This window comes from Camelus bactrianus, chromosome 9 (assembly GCF_048773025.1).
Source record: "Camelus bactrianus isolate YW-2024 breed Bactrian camel chromosome 9, ASM4877302v1, whole genome shotgun sequence".
Lineage (NCBI taxonomy): Eukaryota > Metazoa > Chordata > Mammalia > Artiodactyla > Camelidae > Camelus > Camelus bactrianus.
The window spans coordinates 37328870-37341838 of NC_133547.1; the positions used below are offsets into that span (position 1 = coordinate 37328870).

The 12969-nt window shown below is 33.4% G+C and overlaps 1 non-coding gene across 1 annotated transcript; it reads right to left on the reverse strand.

Annotated features, from left to right (window-relative positions):
• Nucleotides 1–6842: 6842 nt before the first annotated feature.
• On the reverse strand, nucleotides 6843–6915 carry TRNAT-AGU (transfer RNA threonine (anticodon AGU)). Its single transcript has one exon. It is a non-coding gene; the product is annotated as a tRNA-Thr (tRNA).
• Nucleotides 6916–12969: the final 6054 nt, after the last annotated feature.

Below are 12969 nucleotides of genomic sequence, written 5' to 3' on the forward strand. Positions count from 1 at the left end.
TGATATACAACCTCACACACCTACAGGGATGGATAAAATGAAAAACATTGATCGTACCAAATGTTGGCAGTGCTCTGGAGCAACCGAAACTCTCAGACCCTGGTGGCGAGAATGTAAAATGATACAGCTTTGGAAAAGAGTTCGACAGTTTCTTAAAAGTTAAACCTCCACATGCTATAAGATTTGGCTGTTCCACTCTTGGCCATACACCTAGGAGGAAAGAAAGCATATGTTCATACCAACAATTGTATGCAAATATTTATGGTAGCATTACTTGTAATAGCGAAAATGTGTAAAACAATACAAACCAATGGGTAAATGGATAAACACGTTGTGGGACAGTGCATCCTCATTATTTTCGAGACCATATTTGCAAATTTGGCATTTGTGCATGCTGCTCCTGGCTGAAATTTATAACTCCACATCAATATTTGTGGCACTTTCATGGGCTCTGGAGGACACGTGCAAGCACGGAGCATGAAAAGTCTGACTTGCTCAACATGCCTGTTTTCCCAGCTGAGGACAAATGAGGCCCTATTTCAGCTCTCATACTGTAAATGAATCTTTTGCTGTATATTTAGTGCCATGTTTTGTTTGTTTGTTGTTGTTGTTTTTGCATTTCTGTGCTTATTGCTGGTGATATCACTGTGCTTCAAATAGGCATGTCAGACAAGCTACTTTTTAGGCATGAGTTATAGTGCTATTAGCTATAAATTCAATGTTAATGAATCAAAATATATGTTAAAAGATGCCCTTAAACAGAATACACATAAACATGATTATGTGTTGATTGGTTGATGAAAACGTGACCAGAGGCTGGTAGAAACCTAACCCTGCATTTTTGCCTAGGGACAGTGACTCAGTATTCGCTAATTAAGTCTGTGCTGGGACTTTGTGGAACATAACTACCATGAATGATGAGAATTCACTGTATATCCATACAATCGAATACTACTTGCAATAAACCAGAATGAACTAACAATATAAACCACAAGATAAATCTCATCATAATTACACTGAGTGAAACAGGTCGAGGGTGGAAAAAAGGGTACATATTGTGTGATTCTAGTTATACAAAACTCTAGAAAATGCAAACTCATCTATAATGACAAAGTTAAGTGGTTGCCTGGAGAAGGAGGAGAGGGAGGGACAAGAGAGAAGAATTACAGGGAGGGTGTTGAACATGTTACTGTCTTGATTTTGGTGACGGTCTCATGGATGTATACATACATAAAACCATCAAAATGTACACTTTAAACACATGACATTTTGCGTATATCAGTTACAGCATACTTCAATAAAGCTGTTTAAAAATAATTGATTTTAGACAGTGATATAGTATAGATAAGAATCTGAATTATATTACTATATAAAGCTTGTAAGATACAAAGTTGGAGATGTTTGTGTAATATTTGAATTTAATAGTTGAAAAATACAATCTCCAGCTCGTGCTGAAGAGAAGTTCCTTAGTGCTTAATTTTTATCAGTTTTTAAAATTTTGCTGCCCTTTTTTTTTGGATCCTGTCATATCATCTCTGCTTCTTTGTTTCTTAAATGTCCCCAATGAAGCATAGCATGTTCTTAAGTTTAAAATAATACTCTTTATAATAATTATCATGGTGTTCACATCAATTTGTTAAATTTTCATGAAAAACATTGTAATGTAAGCCAGCATCTGTTAACTGCATATAGAGTTAAAATTCCATTGTTAGACAAATTTAACAAAATCTTCTTATAGGCTTTTTCCTTTATATCTGTGATTCTAATAAATACTTATAATGACTTTAGTTTCCTTAAAAACAGCACAATGATTATACTTCACTTCAAAAGTATATTTTATTTCTCATACTTTATTGGCTTGATAGCTAAATATCACCTGATGTTTCAGTGTTTACCAAAAATTATTAGACTTTTTATCAGTGACATAAACTATTTTTCATAATTATTATTTAATAGGAATATGTTTAGAAATTAGCATGTCATTTTATTATTATTATAGCCTTATCTTTATTATTACATGGTTTAAGTTTATTTGATTATACATTTTTATATGGAGGCAAATAGAGTCAAATTAGAGAAGAGGATTATAATATATTCAGTTTACAAAAATGAAATTATAACTACCTCTTAAATGATTTTTATGTTGTTATAAATAGAACTTGTTTTTTTTTTTCTTGGTGAATAAATAAATGTGAAAAATGAAAGGAGTGCTCAAAATATGCAATGCTAGCTTCTGGAACAAAATAGATCAAATTTGCCATTAACATCAATGTGGTTGACACTATCAACAATTAAGTTAAAATTATTTTATTACTGAATGTGTCAGAAACTGATGATTCAGACTTGCTTTTTGCACTCATATGAATTTTAATTTCATTTACTGAAGAAGTCTTTCTAATTTGAATGCTTATTACCCTTCTTTCTGATACTCTACTTTTTTGTGCTTTTGGTTCCCTAAATACAATTCTATAATTTTATATAGTTATATAGATTCTCATGGAAAGGGTTGTGAAATTTGTCTAAGAATAACAGAAACATAAGACTTTGTTGAGGAATTTGTGAATAACGAAAAGATTAATTCAAAATTGTATACATCAAAATACGATAATTCAATTTGATAATACATTCATGCTATTAAACTAGATATGCAATTTCTTGATTTAATCATCACATGGAAATTAGTGAGCGTATTGACTAACTTGAGTATAAGAATAATGGTTTTTCTGATATTTCTACTGGGTTATTTAACTCTTAGCTTAAGACATCAACCTCATTTTCATCTAAACTTAAATTTTTAATATACCAAAGTACAATATTACTTTGATATACACTAAAGATCAAGCATGGCAATACTTTTTCAATTTGACAATAGGGGAAAAATTTTTTCAAATATTATCAAAGTGTTTTTTGGTAAAAATTGGTAATATTGTTGCGATGATATTGTTTATTGGCTAACCAGAGATAGACCAACTACTCTTTCTCACCCCTTCCAATTTCTAGACTGCAAAGTTTACATACTCATTTTTCCTACCTGTGTTGCAACGAGGTATGTTCCTGTGACACAGAGGTATGGCCCTGTGACACAGATCTCATCAATGAAATGCAAGCAGAATGTACTGAACATTTTTAAGAAGGACTTTGCATTTCCTAAAATAGAAAGAAATACAGCTGGTGCCATTCATGTCTGCCCTCTTGTTTTAAACCCACACATGAAGCCTAGAGTTGTTGCAATATTCATGCCACCATGACAGAAAGGAAAAGAGAAACAGAGGTTCTGAGACCAATATTCTTGAACTCTGGGTTTGGTTTTTTTTTTCAGATTTTAAAAAGTTGAGATATAATTGACATATGACATTATTTTAGTTTCAGACGTACAGCATAATCATTTGACATTTTTATATATTGTGAAATGATCACTACAGTAAGTCTAGTTAACATCTGTCGCCATGCATAGATACAAATTTTAGCTCTTAAACTAATGTCACAAGCTACCTACTTCCTTATTTTGTTTCATATGTAAGAAATATTGACTCCTGTTTGCTTAAGGCAGTGTTAAGTTAGGATTGATTCTTATTGATAACAATATTGCTGTGGACAGCTAAATGTATTAACTTGTGCAGTACTTTTTAAATTCATTTTGTTTGTTTATTTCAGATTGGCTATTTCAATGAGCATATTTTCTTTTGTTTGCATTATTGTTATGCTTAGATGTAGGCTATTCATGAAAAGTAGAAAAAGCTGTGATTTCCTAATAAAATTTATAACATGAAAGCAGCAATCAGGTTAATTCAGGTCAGGAGAACGTATTACCAGGTTAATTCAACATGCGATCAGAAATTTCTAAACTAATTAGATAAACTTGCATTTTTCTTAGCTAACATAGATTTAGCTGCATCTCATGCATACAGAGAGAACACTTGGACATGCTAAAAGAAGGATCCTTAAAACAGAGCGATGAGTTTTCATAGATGTGCAATTAAAATTACATATATGTTAATACATATTCTGTTCCCTACTTACTTTTCTTTTTACTTCATAATGATAATAATAAGCCTAAATCTGCCTGTTAAAACTTCATTTCACAGAAAGTTTATGAAACTAAGTTTCTTAAAGAAATGAAAAAAAAATACACATCATAATAATCATAATAATGATAGCTGAAATTTATTGAGTGCTTATTATGTTCTGGATATCGGAGCATGTGATTTATACCTAAATCAATTACAAATTTATGAATTCAGTACTAATATTATTCCAGTTTTACAGAGGAGAAAACTGAGGCACAAAGAGATTCAAGTAACTTGCTCAAGGTCGCAGTAGTAAATCCTAGAATTCAGTTTTAACTGAGGCAGTCCAGCTGCAGAGCCTGTTTGCTTATCTTCTCATTTCAAAGCATCTCATTTCGTCTTTATTTAGAGACCGGATATTTGTGGGTAGAGGAATTACTCCAATTCATAGTCCTCGCTCAGTCTTGAAGGAGGGGTTTTCTGGGATATTTTGAAAACAGAAAGATAGTTTGTTGTTAAAAAGAACTTTAATTTTCAGGTGAACTAGTGGAATCGGTAAATGACCTTCTCTGTTATTGTACAGAAAAGTCTGGGGTAGTTGCAAAGAATAAACAGATTGGTTTGTTGGAGTTTATCTCTCAAACTAAAATGTGTGGTCAGTTTCTTTGTGACTTCCTAAGGACACAGTTAACTGGAAACTAATCCTTTTCTCCCTCTTTTCTTCCTCCCTCCTTCCTTCCTTTCTCCCTTCTTCCTTCTTACTCTCTTTCTTCCTTCCTTCCGCTAAACAAGATTCTCAAAATTTGAAAATAAATTTTATAAATATTATACAATTTTATTATTTTTTAGAGAAGAGGAAAAGAGAATCAACTTGTCCTAAAAATGTCAGATCTGCTAATATTTTACATATATTGAAAGGAACAAGAACTCTTTGTATTCTGATCCCATAGGAAAATTGAAGGGAAAAAAAAAGCCTTATTACTTACATTTTATTTGAAATGCTCAAGTTGGATTGCTTCCTGGAAGAAGAAAAATTAATGAAATCTTTTGGAGTGAGAAAAATAGGTAGTCTCAAAAGTCAAATAGTAAAATTGAGAACCCATAAATAATCTCACTATTGGGTATTAATAATAAATATTTAGCTTTTGAATATAGGCTAGATTTAAGAAAAGAGGGTGTAATAAAGTTGTTGGTGGCCTAATATCTTGCAAGTATTTTGTCACTTACAGGACTGCATTCTTTAAGAATATCTAACACAAAAAAATCTCTCAAGTGAATTTATTGACTAAAACCAGTTCCACAGAACCAATTAGTATCTTACACAGGCTGCCCTGCAAGGCTTATGAGGCCATCCATCACCTGTCCATTTAACTATTTAGCATTTGTTCAAGCAATTTGTCACCATGTCAGAATGCTAGCATTTCAGAATGGGAGTTTTTGGTTGAAAGAAATCTAACTCAGATACTCCAGATATTTCTCCTTTAATAAGACTTACAGAAGATTTATGTTTCTATTATATTTAACCTTAAACATCTTGTCTAGAGGGTGAGGTTAATTCTTTGTACTGCAAATATTTCAAATTTAAATCAGTTGTTTTATGTGAACTTTAAAATATCATGCAAAATGTAATTATTTTATATTTTAACAATAATTCAAAGTGCTAACATTGCCAAGTACCTTACTTCACGGGTTCATTGATTACATTTTATTACTTTTCCAATTCAGTCATTTGCTTTTTTATTCATTTCTCATACCTTTGTTAATTTCACACCACTGAATGAGTTATTTACCACTGAGTGAAGGAGAAAATATCTGCATTCTCGTAACATCATGCATCTGAGGTAAATTTGGAATTCTAGAAATATTTAATGGTGGAAGGATTACTGCAACATTTCAATTAAATTACATATAATTTAGAATCAAGTCTGTACCCATTTCAAGCACAGGGTATTAATTATAAAGCAGCTTGGCTGTTGATTACAGATCATAGTCAACTGCTTAATGTTTCTCTCATAAAATGCCAAACGAATACTACAATAGTATAATTTGAAACATGCTGGCCATTTAATGTAGAGCAAAATGACCAGAATCGCAGAGTAGAGGGCTATAGCAAAAATATAATTTATAAAATGGGTCTATGTAGTGGAATAATTGTAGAAAAATAAAAGTTCTACACATTGTTTCAAAAAAAGCCATTTTACTACCTTAGGCATGCCAATCAAATGCAAATTATTCAGGTGTCTAACCTTTAGATTTGATTCAAAAATAGGATACCTCTTATACTGGTGAAAATAGATATGCAGATGGCCTCGTTCCCAACTACCCTGTGAGTTCACCTGATTAAGATTTCCAATGTGAAAGAGGCAGGCCTGATGCTGGGGACTTAAATGCCATCTCCTCATCTGAATGCTGTTAAGCAGTTCCCATGGCATTTCTCACAGACTTTCAATGTGTGCTTGTCACTAAACTCAATCCCAGAGATGAAATAGAAAATGTAAAGTCCTGAAGGAGGAGAGTTGAGTAAAAAGCTTTCCTGAAGTCCTCAGAGTGCTGTGCTTCTGTCTGTCACCAAGGCTTCAATCAGCAGTGTCATCCCTCTCACCCTGTACAGCTGAGAGCTTGGCATGGATGGGTGTGAGGTTGGAGTAGGGAATGCACAGTAAAAATGGATATCTGTAGGTGTGCACACATGTATCCATATGAGTGTTCACAACTAATATCCACGTTTAAGACATTGCAAATTCCATCATCCATATCTATTCCTGGAAGTGTATATTGTTACCTAGAAAATATATTTAACTAGTAAAGCAGCCTTTATTTTTTAATTTGTTTTAATGGTGGTACTGGGGATTGAACCCAGGACCTCATGCATACTAGGCATGCACTCTACCACTGAGCTATACCCACCTCCAGTAAAGTGGCCTTTAAAGGGCAGGGAAAAAGATAAAAAAAATTTCAAAAATAATTGGCTCAATATTATATTGTATCATATTATGTTATTATATTATAAATTATATTACATATACTATATTATTTATATTATATTATATATTATATTCACACACATACACATATATAACATATACGTAACACATAACATATACATTTATTACCTTTCCACAGTGTTCCTGCAAATTCTTACTTTCAAAATAAGGCTAGGAAAGAAATAATATTACAGAGATATTTTTCCAATGGTATCTAAAATAATAATAACATCAAGATATTTTCTTAAGGATTTGTCAAATACAAAATAAGATACCTGGAAAAATTATGTAGCTCAGGATTTATTATAGAAGACTATCAGAGGTTATATTTTATCAGAGGCTATAAAGTAAACTTCCAGAGGTGGGCAGAAATATAACTCTCAGGTAAAAAACAATGCTTAAGAAATTCTTGAGAAATTACCTCCCTGTGAGTAAAAGGGATAGAGAGAAGAGATGGAAACAAAAGAGTGAGAAATGACTGAGCTAATAATGAACTGAAATAAAATAAATTGAAATGTTTTGGGCACAACTATGGAAACTCCAGGATGGGGAGGACATATTGTGCTGATGACTAAAAAACGTAATGACTTCTTTTTTTTCAGATTTTGTTTTTGCTATTGTTTTTGTCCCAGAAAAAATTAATTCCCGGTGTGTAATACAGGATAATACAGTACAGGATACTCTGGTTCGATCATGAGTTCCCCAAGTGAGAAGAAGTATTAGGATTTAACAGAGGGAGATGATCATATACAAATGTTTTTACTTCTTAATCTGCTTTTGCAAAGGGATTGGAAAATGTATTGTTTCCTTACACGTTTCCAAGTTCACAAACATAGCAGCTACACAGAGGTTACCTCTGGTGGAGAGGGCTCCTTTTGTTCATTAAATAAAATAATAATAATTGCTATTAACTACACTCCAGACACGCTTCTTTATAAATCAAAGCTCATTCAATCCTTTCACCATCTCTAAGAGCAAAGGGGTTTATAAATTAGGACACCAAAGTATCACAGTGGTGGATACTTTCAGCCCATAAAGGGTTCTAATTGCCATTCTCTTAAGCATTAAACTCCTCTTAATTGCCTACACTATTTATAAAGGTAAAAAAAAAGAATGTACCGTTTATTGAGTTCATTTATTTTTACATGGTAGTAACTTTACATATATATATGATCTCATTTAAACTTCTAAAAATCCTATAAGGTGATGATTATTGTCCTAATAACTTATCAGAGGTTATAGCACTAGTAAGTGACAAAGAAAATATTCAAACCCAAGCATGTCTGGCCTCAAAGTGCATATTTGATTGCCCTTTCAACCAGTGAACAGGATACTATTGCCTGTACAAGCCTCTGTTTCAGTTTTAATTTCAACCTCACTTTCTCTAGTACCTTAAAGCTGTGTGTAGGACCATAAATTAAGATGATGGATACCCAAATTTTCCTTATGGTGATAGGAGTTCTTCAGCTATACAGGCACACATCTTTCTCAAATGCAAATATGATTTATACTATGCATCTTAAAGTATTCTTTTGGAAATTATGTTAAAACTTGGAAAAGAGTAGGTATAGCGTAAATGTAGATTTTCTTTCTTCTCATGAAAAACAACTTGAAGTGGCCATCTTAAATCTTCTTTAAAAATTTTTAAGGAAGAAGAAAGAATTTTTTTTCACGAACTGTATGCCATGCAAGACTTAATAATGACTATATAGGCATAAATATAAAGTTATTACTCTAGATATGTCAGTGGTATTATTTTAAGAAAACCTGAATGAGCACACTCCTTGAGGGCTTGAGTTCTTGCCGATTGAGCATGATTTGTTGGGGAACAATAATAGTGTCTGGCACAGAGTATGTACTTGAACTGAATATGTGCTGGAAAGGAGGGCTCAGCATGGGTGTGGATGAAACACATAGGAACGTTAGAACAACATCTTTTACTAAGTATACCAATCAAAAGAATTCTGGAAACTCCACTTATCCATGGGACATTTTTTAACGTTTGCTGCATGGGGCAGAGTGAGAGTGGTGCAGGGATGTGAGAAGGAAAACATTCAAATCTAGTGTTCTAATCTCTTAAGTAGTTATCATTACACTGTAGTCTAGAACTCTGGTGTTTGTTCACACTACCATACTGTAGTAGACCATCACCACTAATTCCATGGTAGGAGCTATAGAGAATAATTTGCACGGAAGACTCTCAAAATTCTATTTGGAAAGGAATCAGGAAAGCAAGTACTGGATATGATCTAAACAGATACAGAGAAAATTGTGTGTGTGTGTGTGTGTGACATATATATGTGAGCTTTAAATATCAGTGTTTTCCCCTCCCCCTATAAGTAACATTTGACTTAAGCCAGAGCTAACATTGTCAAATGAGCAAACATTCATGGATAAATGCCTCACATCTGGCAAAGTGAAGTTAGCTGACATTTAGTTCGTACAAAGGAGCAGGGATTAAATCAGACAGAATCTCATAGGATCTAATATTGGTATATTTTTCTGTTTTTCCATTATTTTTAAAGAAAAGTAGGACAATTCATTATCAACTAGGAGGTTAAAAGGGGAAACCATATATTATTTATCTACTTAACTTAGTTTTCTTATTATGTCAATGGAAACATACTTTAAAAAATGGAAAGCACAGACATAAATCGTAGATAATTTGGAAAATTTAGAAACATGTAAACAAGAAGGAAAAATTGCTCATAACTCCCTAATTCAGGGAGGAACACTCTTAAAATTTTGATCTTTTTCTCCAGAGTATTTTCTTTTATATGTGTGGGTAGAGAGGTGATAGATGTTTTGAAAGAAAGAAAAATAGACCTAGATAGGGATAGACTGATTGATGGATACGTGCATATAAACATTATTTTTTACAAAACTAAAATCAAACTATATAAACTCTTTGTGACATGCATTTGATTGCAAATATATTCTGAATATTTTCCAATATTATTTCATAGTTTTTAAACATTTTAAATTATTGCATAGTATTCCATTATAATTTTCTTATAATAATAAGATGCCATAAAAGAATATTAAAAAACTAACAAGCAAACTTTTGAAAGATTTCTTTGAATATATCTTGAAGCATGAAATTTTACTCTAGAAGTGCGTGTTGTGTTAGAGAAATGTGTCAGTTATCTAGACAGGATATGTTGGAGAGCTAAACCAGTGTTATGAATGCAAAGATGGCGAAAACTGAAAGGTTAAGAAGAAGAGTGATGTGGATGGTGATGTTTCATTGCAATTGGGAAGACAGTCACAAAGTGAGGGTGGGGAGTCAGCATGTAATGATCACTTCAGTTAGAGCAAAATTAAAATCAGAGAAAAAAAGAGACAATATTGATAAAAAGATGGTGAAATCAAGAAGAATGTAATATATTGGATAAAGAAGTTGAAGATAGAAGGAAGTCAAATGAGAAGACGAGAGTAAAGGGCCTAGAAAATGATGATTCATATGATGTCAAGGACATATAAGAATAAGTTAAAAAACAATACTAGGAGAGATCAGAGGTTATATATAGCCAAGGAGTGAATTTTGGGTGCACATAATAGAATGTACATGGTATACAAGGAAGTTACAAAGCATGATAATACAATGAACCCTAATAATTCCAAAATCCAACCAAAGAATTAGAACATCACCAGAATTATTGAATAAACTCATGTTTTTGTTTCTTATCCCATCCTCATACCCGCTACAGCTGAATATTTTCTGAATTTTTTACTTTATTATTTTCTTGCTTTTAAAAATACATATTCATACCAAATGTTTCTTCTTTTTCTACTTGGCATCCATTTTAATCCTTCAACCACACAGCTTTATGCTTTTGACTAGTGTAAGGTAATATCCACTATAGTTGGAGACACTTTATCTCTGCAAAAAGTAGTCTTTTCAATTCCAGGTCCAAGCAGTATGCATTCTTCTTTGTCAGTTATGTGTGTGGCTTCTAGTGATTTTCTGGGGATCTATGAAAGTAAAGTTAAGCCTCACTACAAATCCTCATTCTAAATGGGGAGGGAAGAGGAATATTTAACTAAACATACACACAAACAGATAGATAAAATTTTTGTTTGATGTATATACATGACAGAAATGTGCACTGATAATGCAGCCTACATTTTGCAAATAATCAAAAGGCTGTCTTTGATATATCACTTCCTTTCTTTTGCACCTACACCATTTTCCATTGCCCACAGCTAACTTCTCAGCAGGTTAGGATTCTCTACTTGATGGAGTGATTTAAATCATTTTCAAAAGAGTCTGAGTCCTTTTGATTTTATATTTATTGGATTACCGTATTTTTCTGTTGGCATCTACCATTTATCATAGAAATACCAAGGAGGGCCCAGTAAAGCATTTAGTTTTCCCTGCCTCCACTGAGTACCAGAAGACTTATTTCCACCTGGTATTTGGAATCAGTCACCCTGTTCTATCTGTGGGTTCAAAGGCAAAAGAAGCCTGTTGGCAGTCTCAACTAAAAATTATCAGACCAATGCTATATCCTATTTTGAAAGTTTTTCTCCATTAAGACCTAAGAATCCAAGACAAAAAGAGGCCAAGGTTGTGGGAATAGAAAACAAAAGTTTTGCAAGCTAATAGTTAGTTACATGATATAGTAAAAGAGATCACTTGCACTCCACTCGTCAGGACTCAGACCTGTGTATTCTGCTCCAGAAGAAATAACACTGTAATTGTCATTGTTTCAGAGCGTGTGCCGTATTGTATAGGACAGTACCCCAGCTTCCCTGGATATTTTTCTTTCAGTAGGTGCCATAACTAAATCTTTAATAAACGATTCCACAATTATATCAGGCTAGCTGATGGTAAATTGATAGGATGAGTGAAGTCCATGACCCGTGATCATTGGGGTGTTTTTGGTTTTTGCTCTTATTTCTTTGTTTTTAGAAATGTATTCTTTGGCTCGAGCAATGTAATTTATGGTATCAGGACAGTAAATGGCTTTCTAAAATCATGAATAGGGATACTGCAGAAGCATTACAGGAAGAGAAACCAAACCCATATCCCCGCTCCCCTCCATGATTTTTCGCCGAGAGCGTGACTAATGTCGTTATGAAAGGACTTGGGGGCTCAGCAACGGCCTTTGATTTTAGCAGCTTTGGTGCTTCGGTATGAGTGGTGAGAACATCTTGAGGGCTGGGGAGCTCTGTAACTCAGCCTACGCATAGCTTGCATTTTTCACCGTGACCACTTTGCAGACAGATAAAGAATGAAGGTGATTGACATCCAGAAAATGGCTCATTTTGTCTACCTGGTTAAGGAAAAACTCATTTTCAGTATACTTTTTGGTGAGTACTAGTAGGGGAAAATTATACTCATAGAAAATGCTCATTCAGAGAAGTCAATCCGCATGACTTTTTAAAAATACTTTCTTATCACCAAACCTTGTTTATCTAAAGCTCCTGATCAGTCAGCAAATTGACACTGCCCGTGAATCCATGAAGATCTGTTCCTCTGGGTATCACTTCTTCCAAGCAAAGCAGACAATCAGATATACTAGGTAAACTGCCTGAAGTATTGCTCACTGTGACGAATTCTGTTTACCACTGTCTTTCATTCAGGACCACCCCTGAATAGAGTTGTAATATAATTTTAGACTGCTGCTTTCTGGTGCCAGCATATCCATCTGTAAATCAGATCTGAGATATTTTTCTTCCTCCATTGATTGATCATAAAGAATTTCCCAAGAAGGCACAGAAATTAGTATGGGGTAGGTATTACTGAAGCTTGAATTACTTACCAATAAAATTTATTTATGCATTCAGAACCTATTCAAGTACTATCTCATATATATTACTTCCACTTAATAAGGGATTGCTTCTTTGTGCACCCCATATGGCATGGCAAGTCACATAGTGCTTAGTTTACACAGGCCGCATAAGTTGCATCATCACTTGTGATTCAGTAGCTAAATATTCAGATTCTGTGAAGATCCAATAAAAGAGCTCTT